Raw genomic sequence first — 15,024 nt, 5'->3', positions numbered from 1 at the left:
CTTTATGGGAAAAGGAAAGCAAGAGAATGGCCAAAAGTAATAAAAGTAGACTGTGTTCAGCCAGCCTCCAGTATGGCTGCAAGGTGAGTTCCAATAGAGTCCTTCAGCAGCCATTTTCTGTGTGTGTCCACAATATTCTATATGTGCTCAAGAGAAGAGAAAGGGAAGCAGTAGCGCTTAGGGGAAAAAAGTATGTAATCAACACTTCTGAAATTCCAAAAGTAATGCTTCTAGGGAAGACAATAAACAATGATACCTTTCTCTACCCTCCTCTCCTCTCTCTAGGGCACAGTAGAATCAACAAAATAATAAATCATGAGATAGGACGCATTTTTAATGAGTGAAAACTTTAGGCATGTTTTCTGAACTATGACCCAGAAGACACACACACACACACACACACACACACACACACACACGTTAGAGAATGGAAGAAAACATATGCTACATAAAGACTTGGAACAGTGCACACTTCACACTTCACACTCCAAATGTCTGCCATGATGCTATACAGCATTTACAGTGAAATTTTAATTAGGAAAATGAATTAGCAGGGATATGATCAGCCCCAGGATGACACTGCCAGACCCTGGGACAGTGTTGAAGGAGAAATCCTGATGAAATACCATTCTGTTCTTCATGTATGTGACTCTCTGCTGGGACGATGGATAGGAGAGTAGGAGGGCAGAATAAAGTGGGAATAGTAAGATGATATGAAGTTATGGAGGTGTGTACTTTGAAGAACTTAGCCATGTGTACACAACAATGTCTTGAGAAGTCTAAGAGCTGAAGGATCCAAATCCCAAAAACATTGTGCTTTACATCACTAATCTCATTTTTTTTCCACTAGATGCTTCACTAGAATATTCCTCTGAAGATGTGTCACTCACAGTTACGTAAATGAAGTCCTGTTGCTACTTTTCTACAGCATAAGAGACACCATAGCACACATGAATGACTGGACGCACATATGTATTTGTGTGCTGTCAAGACGCAGCAGTAACTGCAAATATCCAACTTGTTACCAACACCAGTAGCCTATTCTCTGCCTTCTTTACACTCTGGAACCCAAGGAGAAAAGATCATTTGGTTGAGCCCGAATTCAGTATTGTCAGTGATTATAAGAAAGGTGTATGAAGTAATTGAGAAGGATAAAATAATTCTAGTGTTCAGCTGGGTAAGTGACATGAGAATTTGGTAAAAACCAAAGTCATATTAAGGTGAAAGAAGAAGGAAAGCAGGTGATGAGATATGTTCAGGGTAGAAGGTCAGAGTTCAATGTTTCAAAGATAATTACGATCAGTCAAAAATTAGGACTTGTTAGCATAAAAGCGCATTGTTTAAATACTTGAGGCTGGGACTGCCCTGAAGGTGAGGCAATGCAGCAGGTGGACCTGCCCTGGAGTGACTCAGGAAACATGGAACATGTGACCGCAGAGGAGAATGAAACCTAGAGTAGAGAACAAAAGGGAGGAGGCAGAAAAGGGAATGTGGACAATAAGGACAACCACTGAAGGGAAAAACCCTGGTACCACCTCAGAGGGACTCTTGCTGAACTGATACTCCCTGTGAAATGAACTCTTTCAGGAATTTCAGAGCAGATGATGCTGAACTCTGCTACTAGAGACCTGGTGGTCTCATCTACAAACTTCACAGGTGACTTAAGTCAAGAGCACAGTATCAGCCGGGCGTGGTGGCGCACGCCTTTAATCCCAGCACTCGGGAGGCAGAGCCAGGCGGATCTCTGTGAGTTCGAGGCCAGCCTGGGCTACCAAGTGAGCTCCAGGAAAGGCGCAAAGCTACACAGAGAAACCCTGTCTCGAAAAAACCAAAAAAAAAAAAAGAGCACAGTATCATCTCCACATTTTAAACACTTTATCAAAACACCATAGATATCTTTATCCTTATCTCTCACCCTGTTGTTAGTTGTTTTTGCTCTTTTGGGGAGCCTGCCACCCAGCTCCCAAATAAGTCACACATGGAGAGACTTGTTATTACTTATAGATGCCCAGCCTTAACTTGGCTTGTTTCTAGCCAGCTTTTCTTAACTTATCTCATCTACCTTTTGCAGCTGGGCTTTCCCCATTCTCTTACTTCTGTAAATCTTACTCTTACTCCATGGCTGGCTGTGTATTTCGGTGGCTGGCTCATGATGTCTTCCTCCTTCCCAGGCTACCTCCTCCTTCTTCCTAGATTTCTCCTTATATATTCTCTCTACCTGTTAGTCCCACATATCCTTTTTCCTGCCTTGCTATTGGTCATTCAGTTCTTATTGTACGATTAGGTATTTTACACAGGCACAGTAACACAGCTCCACAGAGTTAAGCAAATGCAATATAAACAAAAATAACACACCTTAAAATAATATTGCTCAATATTTCTCCTTTTTTTCTAAACAAAAATGAAAGGTTTTAACTTTAACATAGTAAGACTGCATACAATAAGAACAATTATCAAGTAAAGACTATATTCACAATATACTGAATTCCAATTCATTTGTATCTGGTACATTTAAAGAAAAGACTTCATAATTTATCCTTAGTAAGTCCAAAATTTCATACATAATTTACCTTCTATCATATCTAAGAAAAACTGCAACTATAAATATTTAGTCTTCAACTCCATCAAAGACCCAGAAGGATGTAATATTATCTAACAACAGAGACATTTGGCTGCCTCAAAGTCACCAAAGGTCCTCTGAGTGTTGGGGCATATATCTTCAGCCTACAGGCCCAGAATATCTGGTAAACTTTTCAGTGAAGCAGGAAATTTGAAGGACCTTTCTGCCTTGTTTTTGGCAAAGTTCAGCAGTCACTTTCCTCTGTGTCCTAAAGAATATCTGACAGACTCTTCTGTGAAGCATGAATTTTGAAGGTCTGTCCTGCCTTGTTTTGGCAAAGTTCAACAGTCTTTTTCCTGTATGTCTGGCATGTTAAGTCTGCACAGCATATTGTCAGTAGTCAAAGGCAAGAGCAGTTTCTTTGCCCAGTGGCTAACTCTGCCACAGTGAAAGCAAACTCCATGAGAAGTTTCTTCAATGCCCATCATCTCTGAAGTAAATTGGTGCTGCCAGGAGCAGATGTGTTTCATTGTCATGAAAAACCTTAAGTTAACAAAATATTTTAAATTATAAATATTTAAATTATAAATATTTATATTTATATTTTATTTAATATTTAATTTATAATTAAATTTCTAATTTATTTAATTATTTATTAAATATTTATAAATATACAAATATATAAATAAATATTATTGGATATTTATTAAATATAAAATATTGTTTATTATTTCAAATTTAATTTAAAATATTTAAATTATAAATCCCTTTGGAATGTTTGAAAATCATTTATCTATCTAAAATATATCTCTATATGACCTTAAATCACACTTAACATATCTACAAATTTGATTGTTATGAATGACTAACTACTAACTTATGTTTCTTGATAATCCTAAATAGCTCATAATAACAGCTTTGAAAAGCTAGAACTTCACCCTACATTTCCAAATGAACTGCATAGGCACAATATCTCAAACAAAAACAGGAACATACATATAATATGTATTAACAAAAATGACCTTAAGTTTTTATCAATATATAAAAATCCCCCAAGCAAGAACAGAAGCATACATATGGGGTGTTACAACAAAAATTACTTCAAATTTGGGTCAATATACAAAAGTCCTTACAAATACAAAATATTTGAGATCAGTAATTGTCCCTTAGTTTATAGTAGATTCAATAATCTACCCTATTATTTAAAGTAGATTCAATAATCTACCCTTCTATTTTATCATTCCTATATTCTCCTAAATGACAACAAACATCCATAACCCACTAAATAACCAACAGCCACCCACACCCAAACTCGTGGGAATGCAAACATTGCTTTTTCTAGACTGTTTCCTATTGTCTGTAGGCAAAGCAGCTTTAGGGTCCCAGAGAGAAAATTTGAGATATGGCCAAGTCCTGGGAAGACCAGCTATAATCTTTGTTGATAGATGTCACCTGTCAAGATTCAGGAGGTCTCCCTTGTTCCATTTTATTCCTGAAGGAATCTACAACCTCTCATCTCCTATGGAAACAAAACACAAAAGCATTTTTTAATTTCCATTTGACTAATATATGTTTTGACTTCTTTTTAAAAGTTAAGGTATCCCTAAAGTATCTAGATTGGTTCAATTTAGCAGTCCATTTCACAACCCCATGTCTCTTAGCAGTTGTCTTTTGCTTTCTCAAAAATCAAAAAACTGGGTTCAAGGAGATGCAAAGATTTTGTGGAAGTGTAAAGGAGTACAACACCTGGAATTCAGTGTGGAGGTAGGTAAGAAAACTAAACATGGAACAGCAGCTCCATGGTAGATATGGCAGCTTAGGTGCTAGATCTGACCTTTTCAAAGGTTAGGTCCACCAACCATTACAATGCCATGACAGCATCCTGCACAGCTTCCTCCCCAAATCTTTAGTGCTCAGGGCCACTAAGACCCCAGCTGGGCTCCATTTCTTTGGCATTGGTGCACAGATACCAGACAAGAAACCATCAATAGAGCCTCCAACACCCAAGGCCAATACCAGTTTCTGTCTCGTCATACAGATGTACTCTGGTGAGAGGCTGAGTCTAGGTCCCAGTACTTAGATGTGTCCATATTACCACTTGAGCTCAAGAGAGGCTGGGCGGTGGTGGTGCACGCCTTTAATCCCAGCACTCAGGAGGCAGAGTCAGGTGGATCCCTGTGAGTTCAAGGCTAGCCTGGTCTACAGAGTGAGATCCAGGACAGGAACCAAAAACTACACAGAGAAACCCTGTCTTGAAAAAATTTAAAAAATCAAATTAAATTAAATTAAATTTTAAAAAAAAGAACCTCAAGAGAGGGTCAAGGAGGTCCATCCTGCCTGATCTCCCCTCCAGTTCTCATGACATTTCACCAGCTGATTTAGTTTGTGCTAAGATGAAGGAGTTTTCTTGGTGGCCTTTCCTGGTTTACAACCACCCCTTTAAAGAAAGCATTTATTGGGGATGAGGAGAAGTAAGTCCATGTTTATGTACATATTTTTGATGACAGTCCAATTTTTTACTGGTTTACAAAATGCTGTTAAAGTTATATGCAGATTCTAAATCAAAGGAAGTTCAAAACTAGGTCAATTTTATAGTTCAAAGTCTGAAATATTCAGAGAATTGCAGCCTACAGGTGAATTATGAATAAAGATAAGGGAAGGAAGCATGCATGGGCAAGTTCTGAGCCTTCAGAGATGGAAGAGAAGGAACAATAAAACTGAAAAAGAAGCAACAATGAAATTAAAAAAAAATATTTAAAATAAATATTTACTTAAAATTAAAATGTTAATTTTCCTTTTTAAAAAAAGTATACTCTAAAATGCAAGGATCTAGGTGAATTATTCATCAAATGAAATGCGAAGGGTAATACCAGACTCTCAGAGTGGCATTTTGTTCTGATGTGGAATTCAAGCCAGACCCTAAGGAAGAAGGAAGCCCCTGTTAAATAAGCAGTCAGGAAACAGTGAGAACGATGGCCTGATCAGCCTTGTCAAATAGCTCCAAAGCAGGAGAATGGAAAAAGTCAAGGAAGGAAACATCTGCAGATGCCAAACAAGCAGCTCACATATTATCAGAAGCCAAGAACACTTTGAGGAGCTAGAGAGAGGGCTCAGCAGTTAAGATCATTTGGCTGTTCCTGTGGAGTACCCAGACTGCCTTCCCACAAAGTGGTTCAAAACTGTAACCCAGTTCCAGGGAATCTGATCCCCACTTCTGACTTCTGCGGGCATCAGGCACGCACGGGGTACATGTATAAACTGAAGACATGATTGCTCCAAGGTCTGGTTGAGGAGAAGGTTTTTATTATAGGTATGACAGACAGAACAGCCAGAGACATCTGCAAAACTCCAGAACAGGGGGAGAAAGTAGTACACTGAACAGGACCCGCACACTGGACTGGGCCGTGGGGAGGGGAGACAGAGAGAGACAAAGGAGATCAAAGGGGGGTCGACGGGGGAGGGGGCCAAGAGAGTAAGACAAAGGGAGAGAGCCGAGAGCTGCCAAAATGGCAGGGCTTTGTGGGAATGGGGAGTCAGGGGAGGAAGCCCAGGAGCTGGTGAAGTTTAGGGTAGGGGGTGTGGTGAGACAGCTGAGAAGAGTCACAGGTATTTGCGATACTAGGGAAGCCTGGAAGCCACCATTCACTTTGCTATGCTAACAGACACCACATATAGCCATTTGTCCCGTGTTTGTTTTGGACCTGTCAGTGCACATAATACATGTAAATATGCATACACATAAAATAAAAACTAAATGAATCATTAAAAATAAAAAGAAATAGTTGAGTGCTTTTGAGACCCCACTGGGCTGTCAGGACTGACCACCCTCCACCCCTCATGGCTCTACAGGTTTCCACTACTGAGCTCACAACATACTGCTTGGGGACAACTACCACAGCTGAAGACATTTTGGTTTGCAGAAAAAAACACAAACAGGCAGCCATCAGTATGCAGATGGGCAGCTCATGGTTGCTCCCCCTGTAGTACCCACTGCCTTTGCAGAGAACTTGACTAAACTCCAAACAAAAAGCTGGACCAAGGCATCCACATGGGAAATCCCTCCTGTTGGGTAGTTCTGGTGGCTATGGTGACTATTAATCCAAGCCCTTTCTGTACTGTTCTCTAAGTCTCTCTCCCTCTCCCTCCCCTTCTCACTCTCCTTCTCTCTTCCTCCTCCCTCCCTCTCCCTTTCCTTCCTCCCCCTCTCCCTCTCCCCACTTCCTCTCTCCCCACAGTGTGAGTATGTCTGTGTCCTTTCCTTTCTGTTCAATAAATGTCATTTGCATGTGCACTCACCTACTATCAGAATGTTTACTCTTAGGTCTCATGAAACAGGAACTGGTATTTATTGCCCTCTGGAGCTGGAGGGTCTGGTGACTATTGCTTGTCTGGCACCTTTGTGCCAATGCCAAGTGCTCCTGTGTCTGTTGCCCAGACTCCACAGAACTCAAGGAGAACACCCGAGTGTCACTTTCTCCGCTCCTCTAAATTCTGAATCCCAAGTGCACATCAGTGGAGGAGTCACCCCAATATTTGGTAACATGAACATATAGAATGGCTTAAAATGGAAAATAGAAGAAATGAGCACAGGATGTAGCCTGGCCATCCCAGTTATGATGCCTCCACACTCTGTGCTCAAAGATTTCCTTGACTCTTGTACTCTGAAGATGAGGAAATTGTGACAGACTAAGTCTCAAAACTTTTGATTATACAGTGGAGAAATTTTGTAAATTGTAAAGCATGGCTGCTGTTGTTACATTCCGTGAACTGGGCCTGGTATTCGAGAAAACACTCTAGTATTCCTGTATTTGAATTTGGCCAATATACAAATGCCCTGGTGCAAAATGGATACAAAGTTGAATGAGGGGACCAGACCGAGACCCGGAAATGATGGAGCAAGATGCTGAAGCGCATACGTGATAGGGTGATGAGGAGAGACTCATAAGATCATCACTGAGTGCGCACCAACCTACTGTGTGCTGCGAGGGTCCCTCTGAGACTGCAGTGTCTTCTCAGAATCAAAGAGGAAGAGGACAATTATTGTGGTCACACTCATGTATATGACATATTCTTTGTTGATTCCTCACTGGACAAGTTTTTCATAATTGACTACCAGATGGTACCATTATTCCAGATTTAAGACTTGTGGCACACTACCCTCCAGTACAAATCTCATCTGTGGAAAGCCTCAGAGGAGAACAGTTCTGAATGCTTCATTGCCCTCATCGGTTTAGGAAGCTCTAATACCAGGCTCTCAATTTGTAGGTACAATCAAAACTTTTGGGACATACTCCTTGAAGGATATTTTATTGAAAAGCTAAACCAAAACAATGGGGTGGAGCCCTCTCTGCTCTGGGTGATTGTGTTTTTTACCTCAAAAGAAAATGCTTTCTTCATCAGGAGCTTTTACAAAGGCTAATTTTGAAGAACATTTCTCTTGGACTCCGACATAGTTGGCACAATAAGACCTGATACTATCTTTACTAAAGCAGGCTACGATTATTATCAGTGGGACTTGATACAAGTCATATTTCCCTTGGCAAGGCATTAATACAACATTGGCTTGGTGCCTCAACTCTCCTGCCTTCTGCTGTTAGTGATTATCCAAATGACACACGGCCTGTGACTGACAAAATCACCGAAGTCACAGATCTCCCAAACAAACTACCAAATTTTGAGTGACTACTAAGTCAAAATCATAATTTTGAGTCCTCCATAAAGATCCAGAATAACCCCAATAGCCAGACTGTAATGTAAGAAGAAACTACATCTAGGAAGGGGAAGAAAAGATCACTGGTGTTCTTTCTGCTCTGATTGGATTCAAAGTAATATGCAAAGTTAAAGGGTTTATGAAAAAGATAGTAAGGTTGCTGATTATATCCAGTCTAAGTTTTTTAAGCAAGTTGTTATTCTGTAGGTTATAAGTCCATCCTGAAGACTGCTTTCCTGATTTGACTGCAGAACAGAAGTGACAAGGTACAGCTATTGAGGATGAAAAGTCTTGAAAGACTGGACTGATTAAATCAAAAGTCAGGTGTGACTTGGTTATAATCATTTAACCAAGGACTTGCCAACATATGAGAAAATAAACAGAGCCTCCTGGGCTGTTTAGATAAATAGCACAGTTAAATTGGCTGTAGGACCAAGGTCTATTGTGTAACTTGTAGGAACTATTATCATAGGTACTAGAGAATTTCTCACTTCCAATTTGCCACAAGAATGAGTCAAAGTCTACTACAATCATCTGTAATTATGTAAAACCAAAACTATTGAGAGGGCATTATCTACTACTTATAATACTGTATTGAGTAAGTGCATATGGGAGCTGGAAATGACAAGGACTAGCAATCTGCTGCAAAGTGAATCACAGTATTGGATGCACTGTACCCACCGTCCCACAGTCAAAGAAGGGATGGTCCTATATGTTGCCCAATAACATCCAAGAGAAGACACTCTCTCTTTCTGAGAGTTTAAAGGATCATAGCTTCATTGCAGCATCAAAAAGACATTGTAGAGATGAACTGATTACTAAGGCCATTCTTTTTTAAACAATATTTTATTAATTCTTTGAGTATTTCATACAATGTATTTTAGCATATTTACTATTTATCACCCTCACCCAACTCCCTGTAGTGGTATTTGCTCAGCCCATGACCTAGGGCTACACGTCCCAAAGGAGGCGGTGCTTCCTGTGTTTGTATGTGACCTCTGAGAAAGAGTTGGAGAAGAGGTCATGTACAAGGGCAGGAAGCACCACCTCCTTTAGGTTGTGTAGCCCAAGGTCATGAACAAAGCAAATACCACTACCATTCCTCCCACTTCCTATCCAGCTTTGGGACATTTTTGTTTGTTTGTTTGTTTTCTTTCCCTATCTAATCTAGTTTGTGTTGTCCAGCAAGTCTCGGGAGTGATTCCTGTCCTGGCATGTGGTTGACCTATAAGGAGTCATCATTACAGAAAACTGTCCCTCCCTCACCCAATAGATATCCAATGCCAATAGCTCCTCAGCTGATGATGGTATTTCCTGTCTGCCTTCCCGCTGTGCTGGGATTTTTGTCTGGCTAGAGCTTGCACAGGTCTTAGGCATTCTGATATTCTGGCACGATCACCATTGAGTTCATATAATCCAATTGCCCTATTGTATCTGAAAAATATTCTTTGATGCTATCCACTAGCTCCAGCTCTTAGAATTTTTCTGCCCCCCTTTTCCATGAAGAGCCTTAGGTCAAGGGGTATGAAATGTGTATCTCATTTAGGGCTGAACATTCCACAGTCTCTTCTTCTCTTCATGTTGACCAGTTGAGGGTATCTTACTAATTGTCATTGGCTGCAAGGGGAAGCTTCTCTGATGAGAGTTGATAGATGCTATGATATGCAGGTATAGAAATAAGTAATTAGGAGTCATTTTAATACTATGTCTGTTTAGGGGAATAATAGTATTGGCTTTTCCCTTACAGCCTACAATCTATCTAGCTATAGGTTATTAGCCCCTTCAATAGTAATGTATGTTGTTTCCCACTCATGGATTGGGCATATCTCATCAAGATAGTCATTGTCATACCTTTGAGGGATCACAGTTGTGTGAGATTAGTGATTACTCCTCTGGCAGTGTACATAACACTTTTACAGCATGGTGAAAGCTACCTAGCCGGGTAAAGCTTGCACATGAGGACCAGCTACATTCTCCATGCTCTGTGACTCAAATATGTGGTGCCTTCAGTAATGGGATTTTACCATTGAGTTCTGGAGGTATCCAAGAGCTTTGGCAATCATCTGTGACATTTGGGGGTTTGTATAATCCCATTAGCCAATGAGTCAAAAAACTCAACACATTCCTGTTACTGGAATTTTTTATTTGCTAGCATGAGGTGTTTAGTTGAGGTATATTGCTCCCCACCCTGTGCTGAATAGTTTTATGCCAACTTGACACAAGCTAAAGTTATCTTAGAGAAGGGAACCTCAATTAAGAAAAAGTATCCATAAGATCAGGCTGTAGACATTTTCTTAATTAGTTATTGATGAGAGAGGGCCCAGCCCATGTGGATGGTGCCATCCCTGGGCTGGTGGTCCTGGGTCCTATAAGAAAGCAGGCTGAGCAAGCCATGTAGTGTAGATGTAACCAACCATCTTATTAAATAAGAAACACAGAACCAATGTAAAAAAGAAAGCAGAGAGGTCAGAGCTCAGAGCTAAAATCTCACCCTTCCTCCTGTGGTGGTCCTAGCTCTCTGAAAGAGAGCTACTTCCTGTGTGTATGTCTTTACATAGTCTTTCGGTTCTGCCTTCTCATTGGTTGTGAACCCAAACACATGACTGCCTCGTCACTGCCTGTAAGTACAACCCTCTAGGTCTTAAAGGCGTATGTCTCCAATGCTGGCTGTATCCCTGAACACACAGAGATCTATGGGATTAAAGGCGTGCGCCGCCGCCGCCGCCGCCGCCGCCGCCGCCGCCGCCGCCGCCGCCGCCACCGCCACCATGCTCTTTCTATGGCTCTAATAGCTCTGACCCCCAGGCAACTTTATTTATTAACATACAATTAAAATCACATTTCAGTACAAATAGAATACCACCATGTAGAGCAAGCCAGTGAGCCGCACACAGCCATGACCTCTGCATCTCCTCCTGCCTCCAGGCTCCTGCCCTGTGTGAGTTCCTGCTCTCACTGCTTTTGATGATGAACTGTTACACAAAACTATGAGTGAAATAAACCCTTTTCTCCCCAAGTTGCTTTGGTCATGGTATTTTACCACAGAAATAGTAACTCTAACTAAGACACCCCCCATATTCCCTCCTCTACCCTTCCCTTCCATGCTCCAACCCCAATTTAACCCTTCCTATTCTATTATTCCTTTTAACCTCTCTGTGTTTTATCTCCTCTCCCTACAACCTCCCTCCATGACCCCTCACTAAATTCCTGACCTCTGATCGTATTCCCAGTGGAACACACATATCTGGAGATTTATATCTAACATGCCAAATGAGAGAAAATATGTGATTGAAACATTTCAGCAGGTACATAACAATCCATCTGGGACATTATATCTAATAGAACAATCTGTTTTAGAAGTGAGATTTGCTTCGCATAGTCAATCCAGTAACAAACTCACAATAGACATTACAATTTTCCTCTGCTTTTTTCTTATAGCCTATTAAAATTGGTATTATAAAATTTGCAGTTAACAGGATGGAATGGGAAATATGGGATACTTATTTCTCTATTATCTTCCCTTACACATTCATTAAAGGAGCAGACTGTTTCATTGCTCTCTATGCATTCATTAGGGTAGCTTGTCCTAAAATCAGTGGTTTTATTGAATCAAGGCTTGCTGATTTTCCAAATGAAGTTATTCAAAGGGGGCACCAAAAAGCAAATGAATTTGAAAAGATGAATCAATTATTACGACTATTGAAAGAAGTTTGTCTGGCTAGTGAAATGTCAAACATAGATTCTGAAGCTGTCTGTAAGTTGATTATTATAATTAAAGAATTATAGACTATACTGGAAGCTGTTAGCTTTTAGTAAATTTAGACAGCATTACAATCTAATGGATTTTTATTTTAAAAATGAAAACTCTGACAACCCAGCTCCTGGTCATATACCCAAAGGGTTTTGTATCTTGCTACAGAGATATTTACACATCCATGTTAATTTCTACTCTGTGTACAACAAGTGGAAAATGGAATCAACCTAGTTGTCTACCACCCTGTGGATGGACAATAAATACAAGATACATGAATACAATAAAATTCTATTCAGCCAGAAAGAAAAAGGTAATTAAAAAATTTGCAGGGAAATGAGGAGTAGGTTAAGAGTAGCTCTTTACTTTGGGCAGTCCTAGGTTCTTGTTCAAACTTTGGGGTTAAGCCAAAAGCTCAGTGGCTTCTTGCCCCAAGTGTTAAGATCTGAAAGCATAAGGCTCCCAGCACTAGAATACAGAAGCTTATAGCTCTGCACTCTGAGATTGGAGGTTTATAGTTCTCTGTCTCCACTCCATTATCTATTACTTATTGCTGGCATTACCCAAGATTGAGGGTACAGTAGTCTTTCATTCAGTGTACTCCTATCCTTGGGACTCAAAGCGGCCATCTGAGCTTTGTTCAGGGTTGCATTGTGCATTCTGTAGTTCTCTGAACCGAAGAGGTGTCTGTCCCACTATGCTATGTCAGTATTCATTATAGCTCTCCTCTCTTGACTCTGATAAATGTAATATTATCCACAAGGGATATGTAATTAGTACTTATTGTGTAGTAGGGCTATTCTTTTGATCTCTTGAGCATCTAACTGCTTCTTCCTAATAGTAGCAGTATATGGAAAGCACAACTGTGGTGCACCTTGAATGGGATCATATTCTCAGAATGCAGTCACTACAACCAGTTAAAGAGAAAACAGATGGATGTGTTCTGTTAGTTTATGAAATAAATACCACTATCAGGAAATTCAATATGAGCAACAAATGAATTCTTGTTCACACATTTTCTGCCTAGCCACAGTCAAAACCTGTGGATTTTCATTAGAAGCCAATATTCACAAGGTGCAGAATGGACAATTCAGCTTTGGGAGGAATGTTGAAGTCAGTTGATTAAATGAGCACTATTAGAGAGTTGCAGAAGCAAGATGATCTGTGTGATTTCCACACAGGCAAGGCCCAAAGAGCTGTCACAGTTTCAGTGACATTGCTCTTTCTCCAAGGATGAAACTAAATGTGAAGAGGCAGTTTGCTAGACCTAAAAAGCAGAAATAATGCCTGAACTTAATTGAAAAATCCTCTGAGTTCAATCCTTTATTAATATCCAAATTTAATGAGTATGATCTAGACATCTTTTTTGTCATCAACCATTGTTTACCACTATATTCATAAGAAAAACAATGCTTTGTGTTAGAATGCTGTGCCCTGATCCTGTGTTGTGGTTTTCACATTAAAAATTATTGCTATCATTTCACTGCGTTCTTTTATCTGTGTGCCTCCTTTCCATGAGTTCAATTCATGGTAGTACCTATAGCCCAGTTACCCCAACAGCTACTTCTACTTGACATCTTTCTGTATTAATCAGCAACCTAATCTATTTTTCTCACTCTTCTGAAATAGAAAACTTAACAAGAAACACAGAGTCTACTAATATGTCTCTTCCTCCCTAATATGGTGTTTATTAAGGCGTAATTTTCTGAGAACCTTAATTAAAATCAGTAGAAGGCTCTTTAATCATTTTCCCCATATATTGAAAATAGCTTTTTCTCACACAATATATCATGATTCCAATTCCCCCCCCCCTCTACTTCTTCCAGACCCTCCCCACAACCCCTCCCATCCAGATCCTTTTTGTATCTCATTAGAAAAGAATAGGTTTCTAAACATAACAAAATAAAATATAATAAAGTAAAACAAAAGCCATCACATCAAAGTTGAACATGGCAAACCAACTAAAGGAAAAGAGCCCAAAAGAAAGAACAACAGTCAGAGACCCACCAAGAAAATGCCAAACTGAAAGCCACAATAAATATGCAGAGGATCTGGCACTGACCTATGCAGGCCCTGGGCTTGCTGCTTCAGGTTCTGTGAGTTCATCGGAGCTTCTCTCAGTTGATTTAGAGGGACTTGTTCCCTTGGTGTCCTCCATCCCCTGTGGCTCCCACACTCTTTCTGCCTCTCCTTCCATTGGGTTCCCTGAGCTCTCAGGGGAGGGATTTGATGGAGACATTCCATTGTGTTTCAAGCTCTCCCTCTCCCTCCTCTCCCTCTCCCTCCCCTCCCTCTCCCTCTCCCTCCCCTCCCTCTCCCTCTCCCTCCCCTCCCCTCCCCTCCCCTCCCCTCCCCTCCCCTCCCCTCCCCTCCCCTCCCCTCCCCTCCCCTTCTCTCTCTCTCTCTCTCTCTCTCTCTCTCTCTCTCTCTCTCTCTCTCTCTCTCTCTCTCTCTCTGTGAAATGTCTGGCTGTAGGTCTCTGAATTTTTTCCCACCTGATGCAGGGGAAAACCTCTCTGATGGCTGAATAGGACGCTGATGTATGAGTATAGAAGTCATTTTTATCACATTATGTTTTAAGACCAGTAGTATTTTGTTTTACCCTAGGTCTCCAGGCTATCTGGTCTCTGGTTCGTGGTCACCCAAGAAGTGTTTGGTATTGGTTCCATCTTGTAGTGTGGGCTTTAAGTCAGTTCAGACATTGGTAGGTTACTCCCACAAGCTTATGAACATCATTGCCCCAGCATATTTTGGAGGCAGGACAGCATTGTAGATCAAAGGCCAGCAGTTCTTCTATTGTTCATAATTGTTTTAGATACCCTGTTTTGTTTTGTTTTGTTTTTGTTTTTGTTCTGTTTTCCCATATGAAGCTGAGAATTGTGCTTAAAAGGTCTGTGAAGAATTGTGCTGGAATTTTGATGGGGATTGCATTGAATATGTAGATTGCTTTTAATAGGGTGTCCTTCTTGATAAATGAGCATGGAAGATCTTTCCATCTTCCGA

General features: G+C 40.5%; 1 pseudogene; it reads left to right on the top strand.

Moving 5' to 3' along the window:
* Positions 1 to 5,409: 5,409 nt before the first annotated feature.
* Positions 5,410 to 7,451, top strand: LOC143274027 (DNA mismatch repair protein Msh6 pseudogene; annotated as a pseudogene).
* Positions 7,452 to 15,024: the final 7,573 nt, after the last annotated feature.

Source organism: Peromyscus maniculatus, chromosome 6, assembly GCF_049852395.1.
Source record: "Peromyscus maniculatus bairdii isolate BWxNUB_F1_BW_parent chromosome 6, HU_Pman_BW_mat_3.1, whole genome shotgun sequence".
Classification (NCBI taxonomy): Eukaryota; Metazoa; Chordata; class Mammalia; order Rodentia; family Cricetidae; genus Peromyscus; species Peromyscus maniculatus.
Note: the sequence above shows the minus strand (reverse complement) of the source record. Positions and strands in the feature narration are given on the sequence as shown.